Below are 17,783 nucleotides of genomic sequence, written 5' to 3' on the forward strand. Positions count from 1 at the left end.
GAAAAAAGATTATTATTTATAGGACGAACGCTGGAAACAAATCAAATCGATCGGTTTCGCGAGCGGTCAAACTTTGATAAAAATCCATCGCCCCCTCCACCGGATCGATCCGCGAATATTTGTTAGGAATCCATTCCCAGAGAAATAAATAAGGAAGGGGAAAGTGTTTGTATTACATGCAAAAAGGTGAGACGCGGTGGTGTGTTTTTCTTCATTGATTAATGACCTCTAAAATAAAACAAGCGGGAAGAGGAGCCAGGATCGATAAATTATCTACCCCCAAATCCATCATTTTCCCCCTCCTTGGGAATATTACATACATACCGCCCCCGCCGCCCCCAACATCACCCCTTTGCTTCTTACACTTTCTCCTTGTGAAAGAAAGGGGGGGGAAATAAGCTGGAAGAAGCGAAGACCCTAAAGAATATATATTGAATCTGGGAGGGGCGGAGACCCTATCTGATTTCGTTTGACACACAATTAAAAAAGTTTCCTTTCATATTAATTAATTCTCGCGATCTGAGGGGGAAGACAAATGGTCGGGCGCCTCTGACAGGAGACCGATAAAGGCTCCAGCAGCTTTCCTTTCTTGCCCTGGGCGCCTCTTCATCCCACTTTTAAGGTCAGGAGAGCCGAGCTAATAATTCATTAATAGAGACGTTTATTCAGAAGCGATTCACGCCCCACTCCGCGCGCCCCTGCGCAGCGTTGCCGAGAGGTAGTTTTCTTCGATGGAAGGGGCGAGGAGGCGGCTGTTAGGGGAGAGAAACGCTTCTTGCGCTCCCAGGATCTGGAGAGAGCGTGTATGTGGGGAGATGAGACCTCCCCTCCTCCGCAACCGATGCCAGGTCCTTCTCCGCACCCCATACAGACGTGACCGTCTATCCAGCTTCAAAGCCAGCCCCGCTTCCTCTCCCGCCGCACACCTAGGATACCCTGCCTCATTCCCTCGCAGGCACCGTACTTTAAATGGCCACGGAGAGGTCGATCTTCCCTTGTCTTCAGCTGCTAGTTTAGGAGGACCCACTGATGTGGCACGTCCTGATCACAGAATGGAAGGGATCTTGATGATTAGTCCAACCCCCTGCAGTGCAGGAATATGTAGCTGCCCCATACTGGGGATCCCATATGAGGATCGAACCTGCAACCTTGGCGTTATCAGCCCCTTGCTGTAGCCAGCCGAGCTATCCAGGCATATAAGTCATCTGGTAACAGTGGGGTCACCACCATCAATGAAATAGTGCACAATTCTGCAACAGGAAAAGATTACACAGGGAAAAGGAGGGTAACCCAAAAATGGAGTTAAGGAAAAGTGGGAAATTCTGCTGCTACATGTTCATCCAACTGCACACTCCAAAAATCTCCTATTTTACACAGCTATTCAGGAACACTCTTCCCCTTTCCGTTCCGTTCTCACTCTTTTAAAAAGGAATGGAAACCTTACAAGGGTGTATCTTGTATTGTAAATTAGGATTATGGGAATGTCCTCCTTGGTCCAAACCAGATTGCCAATCTGCTCCATTCCTTTGTGGAATCTAATTCAAAGGTCAACCTGTAGACTGGTTCCAGAGTTCGAAACTCCCACTATTCTAGGCGCATTTTACGACAGGGAATTTAAACAGCGTGATAAGTTTCTGAGCTCCGGGCACCGTACTGCGCCTAAGATTTCAGATTAAAATTGCAGAGTGGAAGGAAAGGAGGACCTTTTTCTGCCTCCCCACTTCCAGCTACTCTCTCAAGACTGGAGAAGAGACTCTCTTAAGAATATTAGGGGGGTGGGCAGGGGAAGGACTTGACCATGTGAAAAATGAACATAACATTTTAGCTGCAGTTCATTCATTTTCAGCTTTGTATTCTTGTTATAAAAAAAAACGCACCTGGACATTCCATTGTTGCACCCATAACCTCGGTTTAAGGAGCCATCTAGTTCCTAGCTTTCATATCTCAGTTTCTAACACTGACTGGTTCACACATGCATATAAATATGCATTGCTTGATTATTGGACACGTGATGACTGACAGCTGAATGTGGCAGCCTACTCTGTTAAACAGCTCTGCATTTGAGGTGTTGATGTTACCTCATATGAAACTTCCATCAGCGGTGAAACAAATGCAGCTTGTTGTGCTATATCTGTGACAGTCCAGTTATCACTTGATGTTGTCATCAAGGGATGAGCAAGCAGCGTGAGCCTGGCCCTCACCATCTTGATTATCTGTGAGCCTCAACGCAGTGGAGACTAGTCCTTTAAGGCTACAGGGGCGCTGTCCCACCAACTTGTCTGCTTTCAAATACAGTACATGGCTGCTTATGCAGTGAGGCTTGGACAAATTCAGTTTGTTATTCTCAGGGTTAACAACAATCATAGCAACAGCCGGTTTGTCTTTGCAGACTTAAGGGCACAGGGTAACCGAATAAAGTTTCTCATGTGGTAGCAGCAGGCTGGTAATACCAACAACAGAGGCTGATTTAGGGTAGCGTGAACAGTGGGGTCACACTGGGCACTGTGCTGCAGGGGGCGCAAAACACACACATGAGTGGAGCATGAGAGGCTGGGGGGGGGGGAGGGCATGCGAATTTTAGATAGATGGCATCCCTGATTCCAAAGTGTTTGTCATGACCAGAAGTTAAGGACAACTGATCACCGCTTTACTACTGTTTTCATTACTGTGCTCACAACCGCTGGTTTTTCTTTTTCTTTTGCTGCTACTACAACGACATATCGGGCATCAATTTAGATGCTTTACAGAACACAGAAATTGTTACACGTAAGACTTCTTACCCAGAGAGTATTTTGCATGGACCGCTCCTATCGCAGTTGACAGTATCGTCAGCTAAGCAGCAACAATCACGACAACATTGGCTTGGAACAAATGAGAAAATACAGTTTGAATGCATTGTTCTGAATAAGTTGTATATTATACTTAATAACAAGGTTTGATTTGGTTGCCTTGGATATTTAACACTTTTCAAATACACATATGGCCCAAAGAGCAAGAAAAAAACCCTCTAAAAGCGACATTACAATTAATTTTTTCAGACATTATGCTAAGTTCTTATAAGCTTTTCTCATGACATCATCTGTATTATTAAGTGGAATGAAGACTTTTAAAACCTATCTATGAATTCTACCATATCTATATTATTTATTTATTTGGATAATTTATATATCAATTACTTACAATAATCTTTAAATGGTGTTTGACTGTCTCTAAGCAGAGTGTTTTACATTTGTGTTAAAAATCCCATTTAATGCCACGTGAAAAAGCAACTTTTAACAAGTCCTTTCCTCATAAGTTTAACAAGGTCTGCCAACCTAGCAGTTTGAAAGCATACCAGTGCAGGTAGATAAATAGGTACTGCTGTGATGGGAAGATAAACAGCATTTCCGTGCGCTCTGGTACTTGTCACAGTGTCCCATTGTGCCAGAAGCAGTTTAGCTATGAAAACGCCAGCTCTCTCGGACTGAAAAGCGAGATGAGCGCCAAACCCCATAGTCACCTTTGACTGGACTTAACCATCAAGGGTCCTTTACCTTTACCTTTTTACCTAACGAGGTCTACAAATAAATGAACAAAGGATTCTGTACACACCTGAAAGTAAATCCCACTGAACTCAGTGGGACTTGTTTCTGAGTAGACATGTAGAGGACGGCACTGCTAGTCTGTGGTACTGTACATTTTTACTAGGAAGCAAGTTCTTTGAAAACACTGGTACTTATTTCTGAGTAAACATGCTTAGGATTGTGCTAGAATACAGTTCAGGGGATATATGCACGGTCACAGTACATACTGGTAATTCTTGGTGCTGTCCTCATGATCACTAGCACAGATTAGATTGCAGGTTTGATCCCCATATTCCTGCAATGCATATTCCTGCAATGCAGAGGGTTGGACTAGATGATCCTCAAGATTTAGGGGAGCGTGACTAGTTTGCCCAAGATAGCATTGCAGGGGTGCCGCAATGATTTAAAATGTAAGGTGAGAGGCGAGAGGGCACCAACTTTGGGCTTTGTACAGGGCACCACTGAAATTTGAAAGCCCAAAGTTCACCGTTGCTGGGCCAGATTTGACAGGTGGGCAGAGCCATCCACCTGATGATCACCTGATGTCCAATTGCACCAGGTGATGCAATCACGTGGTTGTCGAGACTTCAAAGTACCATGCAAGGCACTTTGCAAGGAGGGGTAAACTTGCCTCTTTTAAAGCACACTTTAATCATTCTGCTCTAATGAAAATCTGGTTACTGTTTGCTAGCTGAGAAGTGTGTTAAATGATCTGGAAAATGCATTTCCAGACACATTTATGGATCCAGCATTCCGTCTCTAGGTCAGGTACATAGCAACAACTGAATTGGGAGGAGAAAGCATGCAGTAGGATTTATTTTCACATATTTGAATTTTGTTCCTTACAATAATGGCACAAGCTAGCCTCATGGAGCTTGTCTTTTTAATATTGGGTATTTGGTTCCAGTTTTGGAAGCAGTCTTTCATTTTTCTTCCATATCCTTTCTAATGATGCGTGACCAGATAATGAGCTCCGCCTAGATTGTCTGCTAATAGAGGTACAGCTGCCCAACTCTTTACATGACTGATGCATAGTCCTTGGAATTAAACATTAGAGAGCACGCAACATTTCTTAAGAAATCTGCACAGATATCAGATTTTGCAGAATTCACATTTGGAAGCCAAACAAGATCTGTTGGGTGTGCATCTAACTCCAGGGTTCCTCATCCCAACTCATACCAAAAGGAAAGATTCCACATCAGACCACAGGATTTATCTTTCTCATGTCTTAGTGTAATTCTCACTAAGTGGTATAGTCAAGTAACAGGCTTATCAAGTACAATACTGTTTGTGAGAACCAGGCAACAGTAGTTTAGCTGCTTTATAGTAATGAAGAGGCAATCCAATCTCATACAAACAATCACGAAATGATTGTGTTGTGTATCTTCTCGGTATAAATGTGTTACTCCTTGTAACAAGGGGTTAGCAAAGCAATGACTCTGAAGTTTTGCAAAGAGTTGCAGGATGCCTTGTACAGCCTCTATGCGAAGAGCACCTGTTCACTTGGTACTGGTCTGAATCTGTCAACTGATTCCACAAAGGCCACCAAACAGATGCCAGTCAAGTAATGACTTTCTGCCACTATTGACCTAATACGGATGTGATCCAGTGACCCAAGGGGTGAAAGGTCATGTATCTTATTACCAAGTCCCTTGGCCACCACTTACCAGATTCAAATATTGGTGTTTATCATTACAATAAATTTAATAATCTGACTCATGGATCCCAACAAGGAAAACTATGATCTTATATCTAAGTGATGAATACAATTAATATACAGTAAATGTTAAGCCATCTAATCTGATAACCCCCGCAATGCTTAAAACAATATTCAGTATTTGAGGGTTTTTGTTTTTTAAAGACACAGGAACTTTATCCAATGAGTTTTTGGCAATCAAAATTATTTCGGATTTGAAGCACTGACTTTCAATATTTCATTCCAGCATTCTCCAGTATTCTTTTCCCCAAAGTAAAGTTACTCACTTCAAACTATAATTTAAAGAAGATTTATTGGCATAAACAGGGATGCACTGAAAGTCACCTCTGAGAGTGAGAGCAAAAGCAAGCTTTAAGTGCTGTGCAAATCAAACATAATGGCAAACCCTGTATCTTTTGGTAAAAATCACCATGTTCTATTAGTTACATAATAAATAGCATGTGGTTGTCATTTACTGGGATGGCAGATATGCCCTGCATATCACACAGTATGATCTGTGTAGACAGAAGAGGCATGTTTCTTCTGACTGCCATTTGCTTAGCTGCTTCCGTTTCATAGCTGGGTGTGGGCAATCGAGTGTCAGGAAGCGGAACACTTAAAGAAACTTGAGATATCTTAGGAGACAGGTGGTAATATTGTCTCCCAAATAGTGTGTGGTGCCTCCAACCAATCAGCCTCCGTGTTTCCTGAAAGGAAGGTCAGTATGCAACTTGATAAAGTGGGAAAACAAGGAGGAATTTATTTAACTAGGAAAGGAAGAAGCAAGAGGAGCATTTCAGATAAATGTGGCCTTTAAGAAAAGTTTGTAAATGCAACAAAATTAGAAGTGGAAAAAAATCAAATACGGGTTTTTTTTGCCGGGGGGGGGGGCGTTGCAAGTGACCAATTAGCTGTCTGCTGTGACACAGTGTGGGACAGGAATGCACCTTTGGGCCTCTGTCACTCTCTGGCTGTGGAGCTGTTGCAGGATGAATGCTCTGCGAGGGCAGAAGGCTACTGCTGTTGCAATCTCTTCCAGTGGCTCTTCTTCTTTCCCTAATAATCAGTTCTCCTGGTTTGAATTTTCTCACGGAGTCTGTCTTCCAGAATCTCCTCACAAATCTTCATGTGAAAACAACCCCAACAGTAGCAAAAAAGGGAGAAATATTCTGTTCCAGGCTTCCCTCAGGGGATTGCATTTCAAAATATTGCACTTAAATTAGACAGGGCAAGTAACACGAATGCAAGATTTCTCTCTGGAGAGACTCTGGGCTGCAAAATATCCAGGAATACCATGGACGGTTCTGGCACAGTATAATGTCCGGTAAACATTTTAACCCTGTCCCCGATATTCTGTGCGTGCATGTCAAAAGGATTGCTAGCATCTCCCAGAGAGGGAGAGCATCTGTACATGCTCAGAGAGCACCACCTTTAAAATGAAGGCCAGAGAATATTCAAAAAGCCATGCAAAAGGAATTTTACTGACAGCAGCAGGAGGTATCTGGTGTCCCTCTGTTAAGTAAATCTTGAAGAATTTGGAAAGGGTTACTTTAAAAAAAATAAGGTTGACTAGTTCAAATGAGAAGAGCAGTTTTTTGGGGTGTTTATCTATTAATATTCTTTGTAGAGACTGGATTCTGTCATGTTATAGTTCTTGATTCTGTGACAGTGCATCAAATATTGTTTTAATTCTGAAATGGCTGGTTTTATGTGATAACGGAGCAGCCAGTAACAGGAAATTGATGACTGCTATAACTAGGGCATCTCCTTCAATGATAAAATAATAGAACTAATATTTTGTATATTGTTCCACATTCATAACTGTATTTCTACCCCTTTAGAAACCACTTGCTGGTCTGGAAGGGAGAGGTATCAGAGGAAGCTGATGTCAGGAAGGAAAAGTAACGGAACTTTGTGGGAATATTCAGTGCTTTATCTGGAAAAAGTAGATTCATTCCTTCCCTCTGTCCAGACCTATCTGGATTACTAGAAAATCTGTCTAAATGACAAGAAGGGGTAACTTGTGCCCTAGTGGCTTGGAAGGGGCCCTCACCTGCTTGACCTGGCTGTGCTGCAATTCACAGCCCTCCTGGTCAGGAACATCCCAGATCCTGATATTTCAAGGTGCAAACCTAAGACCTAGGAACAGGCCCCAGCAATGTCATGGGTAGGCTCTGGTGATGTCATTAAGCATGACACCTTAGGCATTAACCGCAGTACAGCATCTGAAAAGGAAGAACAGAGAACCTTGCAAATTTTCTTAAACACACTTCTGCCCGTCTATCATTTCAATTTTTCCCCATATCCAAAATTATTCCTTATGCCCATACCTAGGGTTTACAACTGGATTATTTTAGGGTGGAACAGGTGGGTACCTGGAAGTAAAAGGGGAAAAAATGCTAGTATGGGATTGGGAACTGGCAACCTTTGCCTTTGCCAACCTAGTGCCCTCCAGATTTTTTTAACCATAACGCTCATCAGCCTTGGAGTTGTTGTCCACAGCATCTAGGCTGGCAAAGACTGATCCAATATCTTTGTTCAGTTAGCACTGCACGCCCCCACTGTCACTCCAAGAGCCAATTGCTGTGTAATTGTCTCTCCTTTTTCCTGCACGATGCACTTTATTATAGTTCTCTCTTGACTAACAGCACATATATTGATGCCTGGTTTTGATCCTGTCCAACGCCTGCCAAAGCAACATATTGCTGATCCTGCCCAGTATTCATGAAGACAATAAAAAAGAAGAATAAAATCCCTGCCTTCTTAATAGGTTAATGAAGCATATATTTCCCTCTCTTTTTGTCATTAACTGGGAATCACAAGAGAACTGTAGACTTGAAAAGCACGTATCAGACAGTTAAACACAAGCACCGTGAAATCATTTTAATAGAGACTTAAGTCATGCCTGGGGACTAGTGTAATTCCCTAAAATAGCAATTTAATAGGAGGGAAATGGCTCCTTAGCTGAAACAAAATGGCCTAAAGAAATGACAGAATCATCATTACTTTTTTTCCTACAGCTTTTCCCCATAGTATAATTGCCCACAAAAGAGGAATAGCAACCACGCTCTGATAACACATTTTGTTTTATTTTGATTCACAGAAGGGGAAAAAAGTATTTCACCATTCTCTAGGTTTACTGGCCTGATGAAAATGTGTTGAATTTGGTCGTCTGGCTCAGTTTCTGTGGAAACCATGAGGGACAGTAGTTGAATTTATAAATAATGGCCAGCATGATGTTCCTAAACATGTAGTTCAAAGAATCAGGACTCTTATAAGGGCTTATTCACACAATGCATGTTCATCACTTGGTAGCTCACTACTCTGTGACACAAACCTGAATGTATGAACTGCTTCCACTGCAAAGTATTGAGTTGAAGTACGGTAGGCAATACAAAACCCCTCCTTTTGGTTTAATTCATCTATGATGGCTGTTTCACATGTTTGTAGTCATCAAGAGACAAAAATGGATGTGTGGACCAGGGCTCTAAATTCAGTGAAAACTATCTTCAAATAATTATTTATTTGATTCCAACATTTATATACTGCCATTCTGAGACATAATCAAAATCTAGGATATAAAAAAGCCCAACAATACAACACATTAAACAAATAGCAGTAAAAAGCACATCGTATAAAAGATGACAACAGATAAAGCAGTCTTAAAAGTGGGCAAAGAGGGGATCAGATATGCCCATCTTAAGGGCATAATCCTTGCAAAGATGCCACTACTGAAAAGGCCTCTCTCTCACTTGTTCTCTTAGTTGCACTTCAGTTGGCAAAGAGACATTGAGAATGAGCAGGGGCTCAGGAAATGAGCAAGTTAATTGCAGGCTCTGGAGTTAAAGGGAACTTGGCCAGATCTAATTGCACTGAGAATCTAATCTACTGCTTAGTCCTCTTGGTATACATTGAGTTCACTTGCTTAATTTCAGTAACATCTTATGTAAGGCGATTGAGGCTGGCGAGAGATGGTGTGAGATAGAGGTATGAATTGGCCAGTGTGAGAACAGGATGCTGAACTCGATGGGCCATTAGCCTCATCTAGCAGTCTCTTCTGATGTTCACTGTTGCTTGTAGCATATACATGCACTCATTTCTTTCTGTCCCATAACCATCCCTCATCAAACAGGTTTTCCACGTTCCTGCAGCACTTGAAAGAAAAGCCAACTGTTCAACCAGAGCTTATGGCATGGCAAAAGAAATCAGAGTGTGTGTACCATGAGCAATGTAGGCTCTATTGGACCACCTTAATTCTTTGGGAAATGGTGTGTCTCCAAATTCAGAGACACACATCTCGTTATGCAGCTCTCCAGTGGCAATCCATTTTTTAAAAAGGTTACGACGATATATCAGGTGTGAAGTGTTTCACTGACATAACTGACTTGCATGGGGGGAGAAGGCCAAAAGACTTGCACAGAACAATTCTATGCATGTTTACTTCGGTGTTAAGCCCCTGGGACTTTGGTTGTGCACACATTCTCATTTAATTTGCATTCAGTGCACTCCCACCACTGGTTTGGGAAGAGGTGTACACACAATGTTAGCTATAATCCCTATCTATCCTGTATCTAACCTGCGGGTTCTCATGAAATGCAGTGGCTGTGTACACATTAATGGCTTAAAACCCAGCTAGGGTTTGTTTTGGATTGATGCTGGATTGGGGAAAACCATATCAAAACACAGTATTTCCCAAGCAAAAACAGGATAGATGGACTGACTGTATATTGCTTCCAAAACCAGTAATGGGAATGTACTGGATGCAGAGTAAGCAGGCGTGTCTACATAGTTTTGATGTGTTTTCCCCAAACCAGTTTCAATCCAAGCTGAGAAAAAGAATGACCAGTTTTAAGCCACTAATGTGTACACAGCCTTTGTCACCTGTTCATTGGGGGGTTAATCCCACTACTGGACATGGTGGGACTTAGTTCTGAGTATAGGTATAGGTTTCCAGAGATGCAGGTAGCACTGTGGTCTAAACCACTGAGCCTCTTGGGCTTGCCAATTGGAAGGTTGCCGGTTCGAATGGGGTGAGCTTCTGTTGCTCTGCCCCAGCTTTTGCCAACCTAGTAGTTCGAAAGCACACCAGTGCAAGTAGATACCTAGGTACCACTGCGGTGGGAAAGTATTTGGTGTTTCTGTGCACCCTGACTTCCATCACGATGTCCTGTTGCACCAGAAGCAGTTTAGTAATCCTGGGAACATGACCCGGAAAGCTGTCTGTGGACAAATGCCAGCTTCCTTAGCCTGAAAAGCAAGATGAGCACTGCACCCCATAGTCACCTTTGACTGGAGTTAGCTGTCCAGGGGTCCTTTACCTTTTACCTTATAGGCTTGTCACCTCTTCCCATTTCTGTACTCTCATGGCAATCCTGATACTTCAATACTATATTGAAATAAGGGCTGTCAGCTATGCACCGTTGCCAAATACAGGTTTATCTTTGCTTGGTAAAGCCACACATTGTGATGTTCTGCTGTCAAAGCCGTTGCTGCCCCCAATCCTGCACACATTTGCTTATGTGAAGCAGTGGACACAGTTAAAAGAAAAAGAAAAAAGGAGAATCAAATACTGAAACACAAGTGCTTCGAAGAACAAGAACATCAATTCAGCAAACTCTAAAACAATAAAAACATCCATACAGACTCTAAAAACAGTAAAACCATTTCATCAGATATAAAATTGATCTTCCATAAATGACTGGGTTGCACCTCAAGGAAAGCCTTCCTAAACAAAAATGTCTTTAGTAGGCACCTGAACATCATTGCGCTAGGCACCTGTCCGATTTCAGCTGGTGATTTATTGCAGATAACTGGAGCTGCAGCACTAAAAGTCTGGTTTCTAGTGCAGGCTAAGTGCACCTCTGGGGCATATGGTACTCTCATCCGTGCTCAATCCGAGAAGAGCAGTTGCCGGGCAGGGATATAGTGTACAAGGTGGTCCCTTAGATATCCTGGTTCCAAGTCATTTAAGGCTTCAAATGTGCCGTTGGTAGCCAGTTCAGTTCCTTCATGTTATATGGTGTGATGGGCTACCCCAGTCAACAATCTCACTGCTGCATTCTGCACCAATTGCACCTTCCAGGTTAAGCCCAATAGAAGCCATAAATAGAGCACTTAGCAGTAATCCAATCTTGAGGTTACCCACATCAAAAATATAGTGGCTGAACTCTTTTGGTCCAGGAATGGCTGTAGTTGTCTTTTCCAACTTAAGCTGGTAAAAGGGACTACTAGCCACCAAGACTACCTGTGCCTCAAGCAGGGCTGCCAGCTCCCAGGAGCTGAGCCCTTTTGGTTCCCCCCAATATTTTTCGAGGGGGCGGGCCCCCCATGTCCCAAAAGACCAGGGGGAGGAGGAAGAGGCCAAATGCGGAGCCGAGTGTGGCACAGCTTCAGTGGCCAGCTCCTCCTGCTGCTGCTGCGGCGGTGGCGGAGGGGGTCAAAGCAGTCTCCCACTTTTGGAGGCACCACCAGGAAAGCTCTGTGAGCCTCAGCCCCTTCATGCACCTGCTGGCAAAACATGAAATATTAGTTTAATATCCCACAAAACAGTGGTCCGTCGCTGCTGATTGTGAGAGTAACCATGCTGGAGCGGACCCCTTTAACGAAATGATTGCTGAAAGATTGCATGTTAGAGCAGCCTTCACCAATGGTGCCCTCCAGCTACTTTCAACTATACACCCTATCAGCTGATGGCAGCTGTAATCCAAAACACCAAATCACCAGATTGGGGAAGGCTGTGCCAATATGTTACAATATAGAAGCAGCCTGTGAAGCATTTTTCTATTCAGATTCCCAGTATCCAGTCAGAGGCCATCATGGTTTTTTTCTACTAGTTATAGCCACTTTTGTAGAAAGAGAGAATTCGCCTGGAGTTCAGGTATGTCTGGGCCTTGCCAGGGCTCACTTGTGAGAACTAGATAGTCAGGAAGTGGCCTGTGCATCAGGGGCATGTGTAGATCGTGCCCTTACTGAACTAACCCTGATAATCTGGGAAGCCCCATAGACAGCCTTTCCAGATTATCATTGGTAAGAGAAATGTAGTCAGAACCACTATTGAAATTCTATGAGTAGCAGGATTTTAAATTAACTCACCTATCAGTTTGCTTGTGGGAGGGGATCTATTAAAATCCATTGTTGTGTACTTTTCCTCCACGATTGTGCCTGTTTAACATTATCTATCACTAAAATGTGGTTAATGTATAGGAAAATTGTTCTGCTAAAAGGTCTGTTTCCAGCAACTCCGTTTTCCCATCTCAGATTTCTGTTTTCTTGTTTTTTGATTATATGTTCCGAGATATTTTGGTGCTTACAAGTAAGAAAACATTCAAAAACCAATGTTTTAGATTAGGATTAATAATACACATCTGCTTTGCTTATTCTTCTTTTTTTTTCTAAAACCACAGAATCATGTCAATTAGCTCAATAACGTTTTAAAGGGCAGTCGCATTAAATTCAGACTGGAAAATATGGCACTGCAGTTAAATTTATCTGCCTTGATGCAGATAATGCCAGCATAATGTCATCTTTGGGAAGTTGTGCATCTATCATAAACTTATTAATAATATACCTAAGTACTTCTGAAGTGGTGTCACAAGGACTGGGTTATTAGTGGACTGGTACTGCTCCAGAATAAATGATTTTGTAGCCTAAAAGCTTAAAAGGAGAAAATATTTGGACAATATGTACTGTACTTATAAAGAGGCACAACTTGAACACCACAAACATTATTGGGTGTCTGAAGCACTGCAGATTCCCCTTCTTACATCTCATGAACTCATTGGCAGACACCTGTTTCTCTGTGAAGAGCTGATTCTCTGGATTGCGACCAATTAATCTCCTTAAAACTAATGTAATTCTGAATTGAACAGAATATGGTATGAATTAAAGCAGCTGTTTATAGTTAAACTAATGGAGTCATTTAAATATAACCCATTCTTGCATCAGTTGGCAGCTACAGATGTGTGTGCGTGCACACACACACACACACACACACACACACATACAGTGAATGTCCAAATTTGATTATTCACATGCAAATGTTCACAGTTCCATGTAAATGTTGTGTGAATATCTGTACATATACTAGAGAGTTCTGAATGTGTGTGTGTGTGCATACACAGATAGACAACACACACACACACACACACACACACACACACACAAACTGCAGCGAATGTCCAATTTTTGGTATATAACATTCACATGCTGACAATCCCAAACAAATGTAACTCTCTGAAAAGTCAGAGATTTATCAGTGATCAGGATCAGTCACCTAAAAGTCATTGTCAACATTCACTTGATTATATCACAAAATGACAATATATATTCTACTTGAGAGTGTCTGTCTACAAAGTGGTCTCCTTAGCAAATCATTTCAAACTTCTTCAGTTGGCCCAAGGGAAGATCTGCAAACATTTTCATGTACACGAGTAAGAACAAACAGGATGAATCCTCCAAGTATAAGCACAAAGAACGCATTTTGAAACTAAATTAATGTTACTAAACATTTATTACATTTTATAGGGGGTGGATACAATACAGGTGAAGGTAAGTTTGAATGAGGAAATTAAGTGGCTTTGATCTTAACTTTTCCCATGACTATTACTGGGTTCATTTTTTCAGGATACAGCTTTCTGCACCACACTCACCAGCTCCCTCTTCCCCTCCAAATGCTTGGGTTACGTTATGGGGCAGGGGATGCAGATGGAGTGGGTGTTTGTGGAATAGGTGCTCTCCTTACATGAAAGGGAGCAATTTAGGATTGAAGCCATTGGCTTCATGGGCATTTAAAATGCAGCTAGATACCATTCTTCAGGACCACCAGCTCCATGTTTTATTACCTCTTTGAAAGTACAAGGAAAAATGCTACCCTACCAGTTATCACATTGGACTTTACACACAATTTTTCCCATGCAGTGCAGTGACACTGGTGCAGTCCTGCTAATTCTTCGGTCTGCCTTTGGCATGAGCAATGATGCAGCAAGAAATCTGCATGGATGACTTGCATGTATCAGGTTTGCTAAGTCAGTATACCTACCTAAGCAGTTTCCCACTTAGAAGCACCCTTAATCTGATTTAGCTTTCTTTGGATTTTGCTCAGTGCCTAATGAAGGCAGAGTTTAGCTTTCAAATTTCAAGTTTGGGATTGGCTGTGGTGAAAAGGGGTGCAATGAAATTGCCTGTGTAATTTCAGATCTGGCAAATTTGACCTAGAAACACCAACTCTTTTTTTTAAAAGAACCACATCACATGTCATTTTTCCAGAATTATTTAGAACCACTTTCCCCCCATTTAATTGCCAATTCTAAAAATCTCTCATGATGTCACTGAAATAATGCTTGATGTCAGTTCCTACACACAACATAAGCAGCTTTTCATCTGGCCACACTTGATTAACTTTGTGTATCCTTTGTGGTATGTATGGGAAAGAATGAAACAACCTGGCTGGAACTGTGATTTGATTAAAAAAAGGAAAAGAAAGGCAAAACCTAAAACCCCGAAGAACACTGAAATGGCTTTGCTTTGGTGACTTCATTTTCAGCTTGATGAAACTCAGATCACTTATGGGAATGTCCCGGACAATTTCAAAATATTGTGGCAAATTGAGGAAGACATAAAGAGGGCTTGACTCTATAAGACATTTAAAATAATCTAATCTACAAAGTGGAATGAATCAGCATTTTGGCAGCTCTTTAAAAAACACACACAGTACAAACTAATTCCAAAAGTTTAGGGTTGGGGGAAGAGAAAATCTAAATCTCCTACCTTTTCAATGTCTGTAGCACAATGACCCCCCCCCCGAAAAAATGCACTCTCTTTTCAGGGTCAATCCAAAATCATCTAGGAAGAATGCAAATAAGGAAATTAGCTTTTAATGGCTGCAATCCTAAACACACTTGCTGGAGAATGTCCCACTGAACTTACTTCTCCATTTATGTATAGGATTGCAATGTATGAGACAGACCTGGATCTTTGCACATTTCCTACCGGTGCAAGAACTCTGGTGTATGCCTAACTTCCCCCAGGCCATAAAATGGTTCTTCACATTTATTTCAACTTAGACATCTGATCCATCAGCAGACAGGTTTGCTGCCTCTGTGGATAGGAATGGAAACTCATGTACAATGAAACACACAGTAACATGCAGTTGTGAGAAGATAATAAAGACCTAACCCTAACCCTAATGCAAAATAGATACCCAAGACATCTAGTGAAGGGCATCTAGTGAAGGTGAATGGAATACACCAAGAGAAAGAATTCATGGGAAGAGAGATGGACTCCTTCAGAACTTCAGCATGAGTTGACCTGGCAGTAAGGAACTTGAAAACAAGGTTGAAGAACTTCTAAACACATTTACTACAGAGTAAGCCCCAATGAATACCTGAGTAGAGATGTGCAGGACTGCACTGTTGGATGCTTAACAAGGAGAATCCAAAATGCCTCTTTTCTTATTGCACATATAGTTTTATTCAGTGGAGGTTCCCTAAGTGGAAGGGAGAATTTGGGGGCAGTATTTGGGCATATATTGAATGGGTGTGCCAGACTGGGTCAATTAGTTTTGCACATCTGTGAAATCTAAAAGCAGAACGCAGGTATGTTAAAGCTCAATATGATATCAGCATGGTTGAAATTGGAGACCCCCAAATATGACCATTTTTATGTATCTCAAAATGTTACTTTTCAGTGGGATGAATCCCTGGATTTGGGAGTCAAACAAAATCATTGGGGAAGAAACTGAATTACCTTTAGTTCAACATGGCTGTGAGAATCAGTATGAAGTATAGTCTCAAATCCACTGAAATTGTTCATTTTTACAGGCTTCAGAAAGGCGACAATGTGATTTTGCTTCTTGTTCTAATATATGCACCTATTTGTACTTTCTTTAGCTGCCTGGATATCTACTATAAAATATATGAATTTAAAAATCCACAGCTTGGTGGTTGCCAACAACTCTACACCCTTCTCTTTATCTTTTGCATGCCATTTTGACTTATTCATTTGGCTTTATGTAGTTCTTGCTGATTTATTTTTTCTCATTTCTCTTCAATTATATATTGAATTAACCACTTCTTAGAATATTCCTTATATGACTTAATAATTCTTCTTCCCACTTTGCCTCGGCCCTCATCCCTTTCAAATCCTATGCAGTTATTTTATTGTTACCCTTCTTGCCAACCCACTTTGCACATTATTATTCAACGCCATATTTCAACATATTTTTTGTCCATGCTTTTCATCCATACACAGTTTTAGACATATTTGTTATATGATCTGTATTGTTTTATTGGTACTATTGCTGTAGGTCTGTCATGGCCTTTGGCTAGAACAATAAACTTAAACTGATTAATTGAACTTATTCGTCCTCTCAACAGGTGTTCCTTCCTATATTTTTCTGAATTTTATATATATATTATTTCTGAACCTTATATATTTTTCTGAACCTATGCTTTTAATTTCTGCTCCTGGGGCTATAAACTTCTTTAAATGGGTCTGGATATTGATGGATAAAATAAGTGGGAGATATTAATGATGGCAATCACTTGGTCTATTAATAGCATGGTAAATGAACCAATGGGATTTGGAGAGCTAAACAGGATTATCAATCTTAAAACATTTGGGTTCTAAAAGCAATCCTGTAACATCTGATTTATTGTATCTTTACATTTTGTGGAAATGCAACATTTCATGCCTAACTTCAAGTATACTCACAAACAATTTTATTTACTTAAAAGCATTTTTTTCACCTCTGACAAAAAGAGTCCTGGAGTGGTTTTAAAGTAGACAGTCCCTACCATCAGGCTAACAATCTAAAAGACATGACACAGAAGGAGAAAGGGATTAGGAGAGAAAAAGAAAACAAGCAAATTTAGACACCAGTAGAGCTTTAAGCTCATTTTGTCCTATTGAAGAAAACTAGTGTATTATTATTATTATTATTAGGTGAACCAATTACTTATCTGGGCTGAGCAATCATAGAATCATACAATCGTAAAATTGGAAGCAACTCCCAAGGGTCATTTAGTCCAACCCTCTGTAATGGAGGAATCTCACCTAAAGCATCCATGACAGTAGCATATTTTCCTTCTTTTTTTTGCAGGGAGTGTAAGAAGAATAGGAAGGCTTTGGGCCTGTGAAATGATACAGGCTGCAACATATAAACTCCAGTGAGTCATAAAAAGGTCTTCAGAAAAGGCTTGTGCAACGTGTTATGCAGGGTATTGTGCAAATGGAACAACTTATTTGGATTCAGGGTCACTTTTCCACCCAGCGCTCTTCTGCATGGTCAGAAGAAACCCTTTCATGAACAGAAGAGCATCTTTGGTTTTTCAAGGGTGTCCTAAAAGAAGCATCTCATGATGTGCCCACATTTTTAAAATTGCTGATGTTTATATAATCATTGTGTACCAGATTTTTTTTAAAAAAATGCACCAGTAATCTTAATTTTGTCCTAAAAGTGGATGGGAGCAGCTCACACATTTCTGCTGAAAGAGGAAGAGCCAGGTCTGACAAGTTTCCCTACATTA

At 41.2% G+C, this 17,783-nt stretch overlaps 1 long non-coding RNA gene across 3 annotated transcripts; it reads right to left on the reverse strand.

Moving 5' to 3' along the window:
- Positions 1–1,082: 1,082 nt before the first annotated feature.
- On the reverse strand, positions 1,083–16,922 carry LOC310826989. Of its 3 annotated transcripts, XR_014556098.1 has the most exons (4): positions 15,025–16,922; positions 7,313–7,484; positions 2,781–2,861; positions 1,083–1,250 (listed from the first exon to the last, which is right to left on the reverse strand). It is a non-coding gene; the product is annotated as an uncharacterized lncRNA (long non-coding RNA). The 3 variants fall into 3 exon arrangements; XR_014556099.1 differs by lacking the exons at positions 1,083–1,250; positions 2,781–2,861 and adding an exon at positions 5,554–5,966; XR_014556100.1 differs by lacking the exons at positions 1,083–1,250; positions 2,781–2,861 and adding an exon at positions 5,987–6,381.
- Between the last annotated feature and the right edge of the window lie 861 nt (positions 16,923–17,783).

This window comes from Podarcis gaigeae (genome assembly GCF_964106915.1).
Source record: "Podarcis gaigeae genome assembly, chromosome: 11".
NCBI classification, from domain to species: domain Eukaryota; kingdom Metazoa; phylum Chordata; class Lepidosauria; order Squamata; family Lacertidae; genus Podarcis; species Podarcis gaigeae.